Raw genomic sequence first — 17,638 nt, forward strand, 5'->3', positions numbered from 1 at the left:
GGTAGACAAAGACGAATCGATAGATGTTGTGTACTTGAAGGCCTTTGACAAAGAGCTTAACAGGAGCTATGAGTATTACAGGAAAATTGCTACCACGGATAGAGCATTGGCTATTGGCAGGAGGCAAAGAATGGGAATAGAGGGAGCCCTTTCTGATTGTCTACTGATGACTTGTGGTATTCCGCAGGGTCTGTGTGGGGATCACTTCTTTTTACATAATATGCCAATAATCCTGATTGAGAAGTTGCAGAATTTGGGCCTCTGTACCTCGCTCTGCAATTGGATCCTTGACTTCCTTAAATGGAAGACCACAATCTTGGTGATAACATATTCTCTTCGCTGACAATCAACACTGGCGCAGCTCAGGGGTGTGTACTTAGTCCACTGCTCTACTCTCTATATACACAGGAATGTGTGGCGAGGCATAGCTCAAATATCATCTACAAACATTTGTATAGATTTGCTGACAATACAACCATTGTTGGTAGAATCTCAGGTGGTGACGAGAGGGCGTACAGGAGTGCAATATGCCAACTAGTAGAATGGTGCCGCAGCAACAACCTGGCACTCAACGTCAGTAAGATGAAGAACTGATTGTGGACTTCAGGAAAGGTAAGACGAAGGAACACATACCAATCCTCATAGAGGGATCAGAAGTGGAGAGAGTGAGCAGCTTCAAGTTCCTGGGTGTCAAGATCTCTGAGGGTCTAACCTGGTCCCAACATATCGATGTAGTTATAAAGAAGGCAAGACAGCAGCTATACTTTATTAGGTGTTTGAAGAGATTTGGCATGTCAACAAATAGACTCAAAAACTTCTATAGTTATACCATGGAGAGCATTCTGACAGGCTGCATTACTGTCTGGTATGGAGAGGCTACTGCACAGGACTGAAAGAAGCTGCAGAGGGTTGTAAATCTAGTCAGCTCCATCTTGGGTACTAGCCTACAAAGTACCTAGGACATCTTTAGGGAGCGGTGTCTCAGAAAGGCAGTGTCCGTTATGAAGGACCTCCAGCACCCAGGGCATGTCCTTTTCTCACTGTTACCATCAGGTAGGAGGTACAGAAGCCTGAAGGCACACACTCAGTGATGCAGGAACAGCTTCTTCCCCTCTGCCATCCTATTCCTAAATGGACATTGAATCTTTGGATACTACCTCTCAGTTTTTTTAATATATAGTATTTCTGTTTTTGCACATTTTTAAAATCTATTCAATATATGTAATTGATTTACTTGTTTATTTATTATTGTTATTTTTCTCTCTCTGCTAGGCTGCTGCTAAGTTAACAAATTTCACGTCACATGCCGGTGATAATAAACCTGATTCTGATTTAGATGGCTTTGTGGCCAAGCTTGTGGAAAATATGAAGATAGGTGGCGGGGCAGGTAATGTTGTGGAAGCAGAGGGGCTATAGAAGGACTAAGAAAAATTAGGAGAATGGGCAAAGAAGTGGCAGATGGGAAATAGTACTGGGAAGAGTAAAATCTGAGGTACAAAGGGACTTGGGATTTCTCGTGTAGGATTGAGTTGGTGGTGAGGAAGGCAAATGCAATGTTAGCATTCATTTTGAGAGGAATAGAGTATAAAAGCTAAGATGTAATGTGGAGGCTTTATAAGGGACTGGTGAGGCCTTACTTGAAGTGTTGTGAGTGGTTTTGGGCCTCTTATTTAAGGAAGGATGTGCTGACAAAGAAGTGGGTTCAGAAAAGGTTCACAAGAATGATTTTGATGAAAAGCTTATATTAAGAGGAACAATTATTGGCTCTAGGCCTGTATTATTGGAATTTAGAAGAATGAGGGAGGGGAGGATTCTCATTGAGACCTATCAAATGTTGAAAGGTCTCGATATAATGGATGTAGAAAGGATGTTTCTTATGGTGAGTGAGTCTAAGACCAGAGGGCACAGACTCAGAATAGAGAGGTGGATAGAACAGAGATAAGGAGGAATTTCTTAAACTGTGAATCTGTGGAATTCATTGCCACAGGCATCTGTGGAGACCAGGTCATTGGGTGCATTTAAGGTGGAGTTGATGGATTCTTCATCAGTCAGGGCATTAAGAGAGAAAGCAGGAGAATGTGTTTGAGAGGGAAAAGGCGAAGCAGGTTTGGTGGGCTAGATGGCCTAGTTCTACTCCTGTCTCATGGTATTATTTAGTCTAACCCCATTTTATTTACCCCCACCACATTCACTTTGACTCTAAGAAGACAGTTCCAACCCCATTCTCCTGCCTTCTCCCCAAATCCATAACCCCATTACCAATTAAGAGCCTGTCTCTGCCTTAAATGCACCCAATAACTTTGCTCCCCACTGCCCACTGTAGCAACTAATTCCAGATTCACCATGTTTGGCTGAAGAAACTCCTCTTTATCTCAGTGCTAAAAGGAATGTCCCTTTATTCAGAGGTTGTTTCTTCAGATCCTGGACACTCCCATTATTGGAAACATCTTCATCCTGTCTACTCTGTCCAGGTCTTTCAGTATTGAGTAGCTTTCAAAGAGATCCCCATTCATCCTTCTGAACTCCCAGCAAGTCCAGGGCCTGAGCTATCACACAGGCGGGTATGCCCAGTGGCTACCCATTTGAATTCAACCTCCCATTCTCATATGTTGGTCCATGGCCTCCTCTACTACCACAATGAATCTACATACACTCAGGCTGGAGAAGCAACACCTCAAATTCCTTCTGTTGGCATGAGCATTGATTTCCCTATCTCTGGTAATTCTCCCTCTCCTCTCATTTTCTATTCCCCATTCTGGATACCCTTTTACCTCTCTTTTCCTCACCTGCCCTTCACTTCCCTCTGGTCCCTCTCCTCCTTCCCTTTCCCCCATGCTCCACTCACCCATGATCATATTCCTTCTTCAATCCTTTACCTCTTCTACCTATCTTAGTTCCTCCCCCTCCCCCAACCACCCAACTTGCCCCTCACCTGATTTTACTGATCACCTGCCAGCTTGTACCCCTCCCCATCCACCCGATTTCTTAATTCTGTCTTCTTCCCCTTTTTCCCCCCCAGTCCTGATTAAAGGTTTGAGCCTGAAATGCTGATCGCTCATTTCCCTTCAAAGATGTTGCCTGACCTGCAGAGTTTCTCCAGCATTTTGTGTGTATTGCTCAAGGTTCCAGGATCTGCAGAACCTCTTGTGGTTATAAATGAATGCATCACCTTATCAGGAGTAAATTTCTCCTGCCACTGACCTAATCATTCTACAAGTCTGGGTGTATCTCCTTGAAGTCCATTAGCATCCTCTTTACAGTACACAGCACCTCCAACTCTTGTCATATACAAGTTTGAGAACTGTGTTCACTCTTTCTCTCCACAGATGTTGCCTGACCTGCTGAGTTCCTCCAGCATCTTGTGTACATTGCTGTGGATTTCTAGAAATGCAAAATATCTTGTGTTAATGAAACCCTCCTCATATACTCCCCCTCCCCCACTACCCACATTCTGCTAATCAGTTAACCAATTGAGGTTAATTTACAGCAACCCATTAACTTACCAATCAGCACATCTTTGCAATGTGGGAGGAAACCACAGAACAGGGGAAACTTTACATAATTGAGGTTTGGATTGGCCGAGGCTGAGAGTTATCTATTACACGTGTAATTGTACAACAGTTTAGTTCCCCAAGGGCCACCGAGTTGCCGGCGGGTTCCAGAGTCCAATGACCCCCGGGGTTTGTGAGTCGGTGAGGCTGCAGACTGAAGCCTATTGCTCAGGATCCTGCCACCTGCCAGTGCAGAGTTGAGGCCTGATGTCCGGTGACTGGCCAGTCGTGGGGTTGCTGCCAAGGGTGAAAGCTGAAGTCTGTTGTGAAGACTGTCTTCCACAACAGTCAAGGCCTGTTGTCTGGAGCCCCGAGTCAGTGAGTCTCCCGTCAAGTCAAAGGCCCTTATGTCTGTGAGTCTGCTGGAGGTTAGAAGCTGAAGGCAGCCTGCCCTTGCGATAGAGGACTGTGTATATGCCTGGCTGGGTGGGAAGAACAGTGGTTGTTTTGCTGTTGTTGTTTTGTTGCGTGTTGTGTTGTTTAAATATTTTAGTTTTTAGAGACAGAACATGGAACAGGGCCTTCTGGCCCAGCAACTCACTTACTTAACACTAGCCGAATCACAGGACAATCCACAGCGACCAATTAACCCACTCACCAGTACATCTTTGGTCGAGTTCTGTGTTGTTCTGCCGAGCATTTTGGGCATACCATATCGACGCTGGGATGAGTGGCAACATTCACGGGCTGCCCTTCAGGTGTGTTGATTGTTAACACAAACATATTTCACCGTATGTTCCATGTGACAAATAACCGTGAGTCTTGAAAAAAGTCTTGCATCATAATTAAATGCAGTGGTCACACACAATTGTTATCCGGCAACCTGATTTACCTTTTAAATTTAAAAATGCATCTGGAGACTCAGTTTACATTTTGCCTAAACCATAGCAGCTCCGGTGTTCTGAAGGATTAATTACCCTCTCTCCCTCACCCACCTACCTCCCCCTCATGTGGCTTCACCTATCACCTGCCGGCTTGCACTCCTTCCCTTCCACCCAACTTCTTATTCTGGCTTCTGCTCTGTTCTAGCCTTTTGATGAAAGGTCTGGCATTCGAACTGACTGCACCACTGTCTGGCATGGGGGGCGGGGGTACCGCACAGGATCGAAAGAAGCTGCAGGAAGTCGTGAACTCAGTCAGCTCCTTCACGGGCGCTTGCCTCCCCAGCATCCAGGACATCTTCAAGGAGTGAGGCCTCAAAAAGGTGGCATCCATCATTACGGACCTCCACCACCCAGGATATGCCCTCTTCTCATTTCCACCATGACAAAGGAGTTACAGAGCCCCAAGGCAGATACTCAACCATTCAGGAACAGCTTCTGCCCCTCTGCCAACAGGTTTCTGAATGGACATTAAATCCATGAACACTACCTCACTACATAGTTTAACTATTAAAATACATATATTTACTCCCTGCATAGATGCTGCCTGACCTGCTGAGTTCCTCCAGCATTTTTTGCGCGTGTTGCTCTGGATTTCCAGCACCTGCAGAATCTCATGTGTCAATTATGAACAATCCTGCTCTGACCTCCACATGAGTCACCTGACATCATTTATGGGTCGGGAGGCTGCTTCATCAAGGGCCTTGTAAATAGGAGGTTGGGGCACTAGAGTCCTTGAGCAAACATCAAATACAAAACCCGGCACTGTCCCAGGCATTTCTATAGTGCCTTTCTTGACTTCAGGACTTCATTGCTAAGGAGATCCTTTGTCGTGTAGCAACTTTTCATGAGAACCCGGACTGATGCTGTTGACCTGAAACGCTGTCAGACTTACCAGAACCAGCCTTTATGGACTCCATCTATACTTCTCATTGCCTCAGTAAAGCACCCAACATAATCAAAGGCACCACCTACCTCTCTTCTCCCCTCTTCCATAAGACAAAATATACAAAAGAGTGAAAGCACATACCACCAGATTCAGGGACAGCTTCTACCACACTGTTATAGACTCCTTATCGGACATCTTGTACGATAAGATGTGTAACGCTTACGCGACCGGCTGGTGTATGTCTAGGGGAAAATTCGTCCACCCGCCAAACCGCGCCTCCCGTATACGTGGATGCTGTGAAATACACACTGGTACAAACTCGCACACATATATCAAGCTCACACCAGGTACGTTTACAGAATACACTTTATAAATCTTACTAGAACTAAGTGATTAATGGCGATACAATATATATGAAAGAAAAGAGAGGAAAGAAAAGGCACCAAAACTTATCAGGGTTCAGTCAATTAGTGCACAATCGTTGGAGATCAACCATCGAATCCTCCGACCACTCTTCGATCTTCTCCGACCTCCACGACCCACGCACCTGGGACCACCCTCGGTGATCGACCAGAGAGCCGCACCTGGGACCACCCTCGGTGATCGACCAGAGAGCCGCACCTGGGACCACCCTCGGTGATCGACCCACGCACCTGGGACCACCCTCGGTGATCGACCCGAAGTGCCGCACCTGGGACCACCCTCGGTGATCGACCAGAGAGCTGCACCTGGGACCACCCTCGGTGATCGACCCACGCACCTGGGAACACCCTCGGTGATCGACCAGAGAGCCGCACCTGGGACCACCCTCGGTGATCGACCCACGCACCTGGGACCACCCTCGGTGATCGACCAGAGAGCCGCACCTGGGACCACCCTCGGTGATCGACCCGCAGTGCCGCACCTGGGACCACCCTCGGTGATCGACCAGAGAGCCGCACCTGGGACCACCCTCGGTGATCGACCCGCAGTGCCGCACCTGGGACCACCCTCGGTGATCGACCAGAGAGCCGCACCTGGGACCACCCTCGGTGATCGACCAGAGAGCCGCACCTGGGACCACCCTCGGTGATCGACCCGCAGTGCCGCACCTGGGACCACCCTCGGTGATCGACCCGCAGTGCCGCACCTGGGACCACCCTCGGTGATCGACCCGCAGTGCCGCACCTGGGACCATCCTCGGTGATCGACCCGCGCACCTGGGACCACCCTCGGTGATCGACCAGAGAGCCGCACCTGGGACCACCCTCGGTGATCGACCCGCAGTGCCGCACCTGGGACCACCCTCGGTGATCGACCAGAGAGCCGCACCTGGGACCACCCTCGGTGATCGACCCGCAGTGCCGCACCTGGGACCATCCTCGGTGATCGACCCGCAGTGCCGCACCTGGGACCACCCTCGGTGATCGACCAGAGAGCCGCACCTGGGACCACCCTCGGTGATCGACCCGCAGTGCCGCACCTGGGACCACCCTCGGTGATCGACCCGCAGTGCCGCACCTGGGACCATCCTCGGTGATCGACCCGCGCACCTGGGACCACCCTCGGTGATCGACCAGAGAGCCGCACCTGGGACCACCCTCGGTGATCGACCCGCAGTGCCACACCTGGGACCACCCTCGGTGATCGACCCGCAGTGCCGCACCTGGGACCACCCTCGGTGATCGACCCGCAGTGCCGCACCTGGGACCACCCTCGGTGATCGACCCGCGCACCTGGGACCACCCTCGGTGATCGACCCGCAGTGCCGCACCTGGGACCACCCTCGGTGATCGACCCGCGCACCTGGGACCACCCTTGGTGATCGACCCGCAGTGCCGCACCTGGGACCACCCTCGGTGATCGACCCGCGCACCTGGGACCACCCTTGGTGATCGACCAGAGAGCCGCACCTGGGACCACCCTCGGTGATCGACCCGCAGTGCCACACCTGGGACCACCCTCGGTGATCGACCAGAGAGCCGCACCTGGGACCACCCTCGGTGATCGACCAGAGAGCCGCACCTGGGACCACCCTCGGTGATCGACCAGAGAGCCGCACCTGGGACCACCCTCGGTGATCGACCCGCAGTGCCACACCTGGGACCACCCTCGGTGATCGACCCGCAGTGCCGCACCTGGGACCACCCTCGGTGATCGACCCGCAGTGCCGCACCTGGGACCACCCTCGGTGATCGACCCGCGCACCTGGGACCACCCTTGGTGATCGACCCGCAGTGCCGCACCTGGGACCACCCTCGGTGATCGACCCGCGCACCTGGGACCACCCTTGGTGATCGACCCGCAGTGCCGCACCTGGGACCACCCTCGGTGATCGACCCGCGCACCTGGGACCACCCTTGGTGATCGACCAGAGAGCCGCACCTGGGACCACCCTCGGTGATCGACCCGCAGTGCCGCCCCTGGGACCACCCTCGGTGATCGACCCGCAGTGCCGCACCTGGGACCACCCTCGGTGATCGACCAGAGAGCCGCACCTGGGACCATCCTCGGTGATCGACCCGCGCACCTGGGACCACCCTCGGTGATCGACCCGCAGTGCCGCACCTGGGACCATCCTCGGTGATCGACCCGCGCACCTGGGACCACCCTCGGTGATCGACCAGAGAGCCGCACCTGGGACCACCCTCGGTGATCGACCCGCAGTGCCGCACCTGGGACCACCCTCGGTGATCGACCAGAGAGCCGCACCTGGGACCACCCTCGGTGATCGACCCGCAGTGCCGCACCTGGGACCATCCTCGGTGATCGACCCGCAGTGCCGCACCTGGGACCACCCTCGGTGATCGACCAGAGAGCCGCACCTGGGACCACCCTCGGTGATCGACCCGCAGTGCCGCACCTGGGACCACCCTCGGTGATCGACCCGCAGTGCCGCACCTGGGACCATCCTCGGTGATCGACCCGCGCACCTGGGACCACCCTCGGTGATCGACCAGAGAGCCGCACCTGGGACCACCCTCGGTGATCGACCCGCAGTGCCACACCTGGGACCACCCTCGGTGATCGACCCGCAGTGCCGCACCTGGGACCACCCTCGGTGATCGACCCGCAGTGCCGCACCTGGGACCACCCTCGGTGATCGACCCGCGCACCTGGGACCACCCTCGGTGATCGACCCGCAGTGCCGCACCTGGGACCACCCTCGGTGATCGACCCGCGCACCTGGGACCACCCTTGGTGATCGACCCGCAGTGCCGCACCTGGGACCACCCTCGGTGATCGACCCGCGCACCTGGGACCACCCTTGGTGATCGACCAGAGAGCCGCACCTGGGACCACCCTCGGTGATCGACCCGCAGTGCCACACCTGGGACCACCCTCGGTGATCGACCAGAGAGCCGCACCTGGGACCACCCTCGGTGATCGACCAGAGAGCCGCACCTGGGACCACCCTCGGTGATCGACCAGAGAGCCGCACCTGGGACCACCCTCGGTGATCGACCCGCAGTGCCACACCTGGGACCACCCTCGGTGATCGACCCGCAGTGCCGCACCTGGGACCACCCTCGGTGATCGACCCGCAGTGCCGCACCTGGGACCACCCTCGGTGATCGACCCGCGCACCTGGGACCACCCTTGGTGATCGACCCGCAGTGCCGCACCTGGGACCACCCTCGGTGATCGACCCGCGCACCTGGGACCACCCTTGGTGATCGACCCGCAGTGCCGCACCTGGGACCACCCTCGGTGATCGACCCGCGCACCTGGGACCACCCTTGGTGATCGACCAGAGAGCCGCACCTGGGACCACCCTCGGTGATCGACCCGCAGTGCCGCCCCTGGGACCACCCTCGGTGATCGACCCGCAGTGCCGCACCTGGGACCACCCTCGGTGATCGACCAGAGAGCCGCACCTGGGACCATCCTCGGTGATCGACCCGCGCACCTGGGACCACCCTCGGTGATCGACCCGCAGTGCCGCACCTGGGACCATCCTCGGTGATCGACCCGCGCACCTGGGACCACCCTCGGTGATCGACCAGAGAGCCGCACCTGGGACCACCCTCGGTGATCGACCCGCAGTGCCGCACCTGGGACCACCCTCGGTGATCGACCAGAGAGCCGCACCTGGGACCACCCTCGGTGATCGACCCGCAGTGCCGCACCTGGGACCATCCTCGGTGATCGACCCGCAGTGCCGCACCTGGGACCACCCTCGGTGATCGACCAGAGAGCCGCACCTGGGACCACCCTCGGTGATCGACCCGCAGTGCCGCACCTGGGACCACCCTCGGTGATCGACCCGCAGTGCCGCACCTGGGACCATCCTCGGTGATCGACCCGCGCACCTGGGACCACCCTCGGTGATCGACCAGAGAGCCGCACCTGGGACCACCCTCGGTGATCGACCCGCAGTGCCACACCTGGGACCACCCTCGGTGATCGACCCGCAGTGCCGCACCTGGGACCACCCTCGGTGATCGACCCGCAGTGCCGCACCTGGGACCACCCTCGGTGATCGACCCGCGCACCTGGGACCACCCTCGGTGATCGACCCGCAGTGCCGCACCTGGGACCACCCTCGGTGATCGACCCGCGCACCTGGGACCACCCTTGGTGATCGACCCGCAGTGCCGCACCTGGGACCACCCTCGGTGATCGACCCGCGCACCTGGGACCACCCTTGGTGATCGACCAGAGAGCCGCACCTGGGACCACCCTCGGTGATCGACCCGCAGTGCCACACCTGGGACCACCCTCGGTGATCGACCAGAGAGCCGCACCTGGGACCACCCTCGGTGATCGACCAGAGAGCCGCACCTGGGACCACCCTCGGTGATCGACCAGAGAGCCGCACCTGGGACCACCCTCGGTGATCGACCCGCAGTGCCACACCTGGGACCACCCTCGGTGATCGACCCGCAGTGCCGCACCTGGGACCACCCTCGGTGATCGACCCGCAGTGCCGCACCTGGGACCACCCTCGGTGATCGACCCGCGCACCTGGGACCACCCTCGGTGATCGACCCGCAGTGCCGCACCTGGGACCACCCTCGGTGATCGACCCGCGCACCTGGGACCACCCTTGGTGATCGACCCGCAGTGCCGCACCTGGGACCACCCTCGGTGATCGACCCGCGCACCTGGGACCACCCTTGGTGATCGACCAGAGAGCCGCACCTGGGACCACCCTCGGTGATCGACCCGCAGTGCCGCCCCTGGGACCACCCTCGGTGATCGACCCGCAGTGCCGCACCTGGGACCACCCTCGGTGATCGACCAGAGAGCCGCACCTGGGACCACCCTCGGTGATCGACCCGCGCACCTGGGACCACCCTCGGTGATCGACCCGCGCACCTGGGACCACCCTTGGTGATCGACCCGCAGTGCCGCACCTGGGACCACCCTCGGTGATCGACCCGCGCACCTGGGACCACCCTCGGTGATCGACCTGCAGTGCCGCACCTGGGACCACCCTCGGTGATCGACCCGCGCACCTGGGACCACCCTCAGTGATCGACCAGAGAGCCGCACCTGGGACCACCCTCGGTGATCGACCAGAGAGCCGCACCTGGGACCACCCTCAGTGATCGACCCGCAGTGCCGCACCTGGGACCACCCTCGGTGATCGACCAGAGAGCCGCACCTGGGACCACCCTCAGTGATCGACCAGCAGTGCCACACCTGGGACCACCCTCGGTGATCGACCCGCAGTGCCGCACCTGGGACCACCCTCGGTGATCGACCCGCGCACCTGGGACCACCCTCAGTGATCGACCAGAGAGCCGCACCTGGGACCACCCTCGGTGATCGACCAGAGAGCCGCACCTGGGACCACCCTCGGTGATCGACCCACAGTGCCGCACCTGGGACCACCCTCGGTGATCGACCCGCAGTGCCACACCTGGGACCACCCTCGGTGATCGACCAGAGAGCCGCACCTGGGACCACCCTCGGTGATCGACCAGAGAGCCGCACCTGGGACCACCCTCGGTGATCGACCAGAGAGCCGCACCTGGGACCACCCTCGGTGATCGACCCGCACACCTGGGACCACCCTCGGTGATCGACCAGAGAGCCGCACCTGGGACCACCCTCGGTGATCGACCAGAGAGCCGCACCTGGGACCACCCTCGGTGATCGACCCGTACACCTGGGACCACCCTCGGTGATCGACCAGAGAGCCGCACCTGGGACCACCCTCGGTGATCGACCCGCAGTGCCGCACCTGGGACCACCCTCGATGATCGACCAGAGAGCCGCACCTGGGACCACCCTCGGTGATCGACCCGCAGTGCCGCACCTGGGACCACCCTCGGTTATCGACCAGAGAGCCGCACCTGGGACCACCCTCGGTGATCGACCCGCACACCTGGGACCACCCTCGGTGATCGACCAGAGAGCCGCACCTGGGACCACCCTCGGTGATCGACCAGAGAGCCGCACCTGGGACCACCCTCGGTGATCGACCCACGCACCTGGGACCACCCTCGGTGATCGACCAGAGAGCCGCACCTGGGACCACCCTCGGTGATCGACCCGCTCACCTGGGACCACCCACGGTGATCGACCAGCGCACCTGGGACCACCCTCGGTGATCGACCAGAGAGCCGCACCTGGGACCACCCTCGGTGATCGACCCACGCACCTGGGACCACCCTCGGTGATCGACCAGAGAGCCGCACCTGGGACCACCCTCGGTGATCGACCCGCAGTGCCGCACCTGGGACCACCCTCGGTGATCGACCAGAGAGCCGCACCTGGGACCACCCTCGGTGATCGACCAGAGAGCCGCACCTGGGACCACCCTCGGTGATCGACCAGAGAGCCGCACCTGGGACCACCCTCGGTGATCGACCCGCAGTGCCACACCTGGGACCACCCTCGGTGATCGACCAGCAGTGCCGCACCTGGGACCACCCTCGGTGATCGACCAGAGAGCCGCACCCGTCCACCTTCCTAGCCGTCTTCTTCCGACCCCCAAAAAGACCCCACAATCCCAGCTCCCAGACCCACAAGAGAAAATAACATCCAACCCAACTGGTTAACAAATGAATAAAACCCCCGTTATCAGCAATTTTAACCCAAACAAGCTTCGAGAAGCTTCAAGAATGCTCTGCAAGAAAAGCACTCCCTCACCAGTTAGCTAACGAAGAAGCAGTTTTACTTTTAACAAACAAAGAAGCCATTTTGATTAACATACGCAGTACATCCTCCCCCCACCAACAAAAGTCATGCCCTCATGGCATTACCAGAGTTCCCCAATGCTTCTCGCAAAACACAAAACCCAACCCAGGTGCAGAAAGCAGTGACATAACTGTCCAGGGCAGTAGAGATCGCACTCGGTTCTCCTGGCACTGCATATGTCAACCGCTCCGGGGAGGGGGGGGGGTGACTACTTCTCTGAGACCTCCGTACCCCCCTGCCGACCCTTCCGCCTCAGACACCACGGGGGACACCCCAGATCAACCTGTCAGACCCTCACCCTCTCCCTCACTGGGATCCCTCTTCACCTGAGAAGCCTCTGTCTCGCGTTCGAGTTCCACCCTCTCTCCCCCCAATGCCAGCTGCATCTCAGTCTGCCCATCAACACCCTCCCTCCTCTCACCTAACTCAGTAGGGGAAGGGCCAGGAGCCTCCTCTTCCGGTACTGGAGAAATAGCGAATGGAAACAGGGGCCACACATCTGAATCATCGTCTTCCGAATTGGTATCCCTTTCTGGGGTGAGGACTGGTCCTGTCTCTTCCTTCGCCCCACGCCCTCGCAGAGTATCCTCGTACTAGGCAAAACCTCCCACTCTGGCTCTTTATCCACCTGCACTGCTTGACCCAGGGGCAGCAGGCAGTTCCAATGGAGTACCTTGATAGGCCCCTTCCCATCCTCTGGTCTCACCCGGTAAACAGGTAGATTCGGCATTTGGCTCTCTACCACATAGGGGGTGGCCGCCCATCGATCTGCCAACTTGTGCTTACCAGGTAGTCCTAAATTCCGTTTAAGGACCCGGTCGCCCGGCAATAATTGAGCGAACTTCACTTTCTGATCATATTCCTCTTATATTGCTCTTATTCCTCTGATTCTGCTTGGTAGCCGCCGCCTCGGCCAATTCGTACGCCTTTTCAACTCTCTCCTCATATCGGACACATACTTCAGATAGTGCTTTGCAGGTAATTCACCCACCTCCGTCCCAAAACACAAGTCAATGGGCAGCCTTGCTTCCCGCCCGAACATCAGATAACAAGGCGAGTACCCGGTAGCGTCATTGCGAGTACAATTGTAACAGTGAACCAAATGCCCAATGTGTTGACTCCAGTTACTTTTCTGACCGATCTCCAGCATCCCGAGCATATCCAACAGTGTCCGGTTAAACCTCTCAGGCTGAGGATCACCCTGCGGGTGATAGGGTGTGGTCCTGGATTTCTCAACCCCAAGCATAGTCAGTAATTCATGGATAAGCCGGCTCTCAAAGTCCCGCCCCCGATCACTATGGATCCGCCTGGGGAGGCCATAATGAACAAAGTACTTCTCCCATTAACACCTTCGCCACTGTAGTTGCTTTCTGATCCTTAGCGGGATACGCCTGAGCATATCGAGTGTAATGATCCATGATGACTAAGACATTCGTGGTGTTGCTGGTGTCTGGCTTAATCAACAGGAAATCCATACACACCAGGTCCAGGGGTCCCGCACTCTGCAAGTGCGACAGTGGAGCCGCCGGGGCTGGCAGGGTCTTCCTCCTGATGCAACGACTGCACTTCTTACAGTATTCTTCAACCTCCTCCCTCATCCGGGACCAGTAGAATTGGTCCTTGAGTAATCCATTGGTGTTTTCCACCCCCAAGTGCCCGGAATCATCATGCAGGGCCTGGAGCAGTCTTCCGATGCTCCTCAGGCATGACCAGCTGCCAACGCCGGGGGTGGTCCAGAGGCGCCGTGACCCGGTACAAGACTTGGTTCTTTAACTTTAACCGAGGCCACTCCTTCAATAACAGAGGCACGGAAGCGTGTTTCACCTTCTCTGCCCATGCCACATCCCCTTTCTCTACCGCCCTCCACACAGTGCCAATGCCCAGGTCATTTCGCTGAGCAGCTGCCACTCCCCCCAGACTCAGTTCCGGCAACTGTTTAGTCTTCAGTGCAGTCAGGTCACAGTAAACCGGGGGCAGAGCATCATCAAAAGCCCCCAAGGGGTCCACTGCTCGCTCCGGCCTCCCCCTTCCCTCGGCCTTCACGGAGATAGCAAACTGACACATGGTTTTCACTCCAGGGGCAGGAATGCTCTCCCATTCCTCGTCCGTCTCTGGTTCTCCATGCTCCCAACGTGACAAAGCATCCGCATCGACATTCTTGCTTCCCGGCCAGTACTTCAGGCTGAAATCATATACCGACAAAGCTGCCAGCTACTGATGCCCTGTGGCATCCAGTTTCACCAAAGTCAGGATATAAGTGAGAGGATTGTTATCTGTTCTCACCTCAAACTTGGCTCCGTACAGGTAATCGCTCAACTTGTCCACCACCGCCCACTTCAGCGCCAGGAACTCCCAACTTGTGAGTGGGATAGTTTCTCTCAGATGACAACAAGCTTCGGCTGACAAACGCCACCGGTCTCAATGCGTTGCCCTGTTCCTGGTACAGGACAGCCCCTTGACTCTCTTGGCTGGCATTAGTGTGCAGCACGTATGGCTTCTGGGGATTGGCAAAAGCCAACACCGGGGCCTGAGTCAGCACCTTTTTCAGAGATTGGAACGCTTCCTCACATTGATCATCCCATCTCGATCCAAAAGGCTCCGCCAGGTTCCAGTATCCTTCTGCTTCCTGCCCCCGGATAGCCACACAATAGCTGGGTCAACGGGTGACTCATTTTAGCGTATCCTTTCACGAATCGCTGGTAATACCCACGGAACCCCAAAAATGAGCGTAGGGCGCTCACCTACTGGGGTCTCAGCCAGGTGGTCATGGTGCATATCTTAGTCGGATCAATAGCCACTCCCTCTCGCGAAATGATGTGGCCAACATAGCCGACCGACAACTTACAGAACTGGCTTTTGTCCAGGGAAAGTTTCAACCCTTCCTCCTTAAGCCGGTTTAATACCTTCAACAACTTCTCCTCATGTTCCTACAAAGTAGATCCAAACACTATCAGATCGTCCAGATACACCAGCACCTCGAGCAGATTCATATCCCCCACAGTCTTCTCCATGAGCCTCTGGAAGGTGGCTGGGGTTCCCGATATGCCTTGGGGCATTCATTCGAACTGAAAGAACCCCAGCGGACAGGTAAAGGCCGTCTTCTCTTTATTGCCTTCACTCATCGGGATCTGGTAATAGCCACTCCTCAAGTCCAGCACACTGAACCACTTCACTCTGCTCAGGCAGGCCAGCGCGTCCTCGACCCTTGGGACAGTATACTGGTCAGGGACAGTTTGCCGATTCAAAGTCCTATAGTCCACACACATGCGTGCCCTCCCGTTCTTCTTCCGGGCCACCACTATTGGGGACGCATAGGGGCTTCCCCTCAGCTTCCTTCAACTTGCACAAGTGCTGCCGCACTTCTTCCACATCTGCAGGGGCCAGTTGCCGTGACCTCTCTCTGAACGGGGTGTCCTCAGTCACTCGGATGGTACGGCGAGTGCTCTTGGAGCAACCCACATCAAACTCGCCAAGAGAAAAGACATCTTCCAGCGTCAACGTCTTCTCCACCAGCCCGCGTTTCCACGCCAGCGGCACAGGAGAATCCCCAAAGTTATAGGTCTCAGTGGTCAGCTTTCCTGTTTTCCAATCCTTCCCCTTTAGTGGCCCTCACCGGTGTGCTAGACATTACCGTCACCAGGAACAAACGTGCCAGTAGCATCCCTCTCTTAAAGGTGATTTCTCTCTCCGTAGTGTTCCTGATACTCACTGCTATCCGCCTCGCATGTACCACCGATGGCCTCTGCACTTCGGGCCTCACCAGCATCCCCACCGGAAATCGTGTTTCCCCCTCGAGATTGTCCCGAGCGTCTACTAACAGGGCTTCACCCTCTGGCACTCTGGGGAATCTGGGGTCCCCATCACGAGTGCCACCTCCCCGGTCGTATCACCTCCCCCGCCTGTGTACACCACACCGTCCCTCGTTTGCACGCCGGATCCAGCCCTTGGGGGTCACCCACTTCTTCGAACACCACCCGAAATAATGGGTGTACCGAGAGGGTCTCCAGAAAGTTCTCCCCCGCCCTCTCCTTACAGGCTCCCAGGAGCCGTTGCACAAGGGGGGGGGGGAGGAGTTAGACCCCACCAGAAGGGCAGCACGACTGGTTTCCACCGGGTCTGGACACACCAACACCAACGTCTCAATAGCTTCAGACACTCCCACATCGCCCTCCAAGAACTCCAATGTCACGGACAGGTACCAATCGTACGGAAAATCCCCCTCACTCACACCCCAAATCTCCAGTGCGTTAAATGTGGTTACTGGCAAGTGCTTTAGATATTTATTGTAGAATGACCGGTACAATAAAGTAACCTGCGATCCTGTATCGAGAACGGCTTTTGCGTAAACTCCCTCTATCCATAGGCACACGCTGGAATGGGGTCCTACCAGCCCATCCAGAATAAAGGTGGTCCCCTGGCTGATTTCCGGGAATGTGTTCCTCCAGAGACTCCAATCCGTTCCCTCACTGAGTCTCTCCCAAGTTTCCAGACACCGCTCCCTTCTTAATCGCCCGGGGGCTTGCCCTCCGCGGGATGCCTAGTCTCTCACAATCCCACCAAAAGTGTTTCTCCTCCCCACAGATGTAGCACACCCTTGGCCGCTCACAGTCCCGCAAGAAATGCCCCTCTTTCCCACAGTTAAAGCACACGCTACCCGCCGCCCTTCCCAGCCCACTGCACGGGTTGTCCCCCGGAGGGGGTACTCTCCCTGTCCTTCCCCTCAAACGGGAGGTCCCTACTCCCCTGGGACCCCTTGGATTTCTCGGTCTTCCACCCGGCCACCACTTCCTGTACCGCTGAGGATTGCTCCCGAGCCCCTTTTCCGGCCCAACGCTCTCTCTTCCTCCCGCATCTCTCTCATCAGCTGCCTGAATGATGGAGGGGGGGCCCTTTTTCTAAGACTGCCGGAGACTCTACACCACCTTGTCCTCCTCCAGGGAACCACTGAATATCTGACTCATCCTCACTCTCGCCACGTCGTGCGCCTTCACTACCCCCCGGCGCCACAACCCCGTAAGCATTCTCTTCAGCTGAAATATGTACTCGGGAGAGCTTTTCCCCTCTCTCTTGCTCCATGTGTTGAAACTCTGCTAAAAGCAGCTAGGAATCCCCTGACAGCTGTTACGTACCCCATAACTGGGTATCTAACCAGCAGAGAAAGAAGAATTCGTTGGAGTCTGGTGGTA

The sequence above is a fragment of the Hemitrygon akajei genome, chromosome 21, assembly GCF_048418815.1.
Source record: "Hemitrygon akajei chromosome 21, sHemAka1.3, whole genome shotgun sequence".
NCBI classification, from domain to species: Eukaryota; Metazoa; Chordata; class Chondrichthyes; order Myliobatiformes; family Dasyatidae; genus Hemitrygon; species Hemitrygon akajei.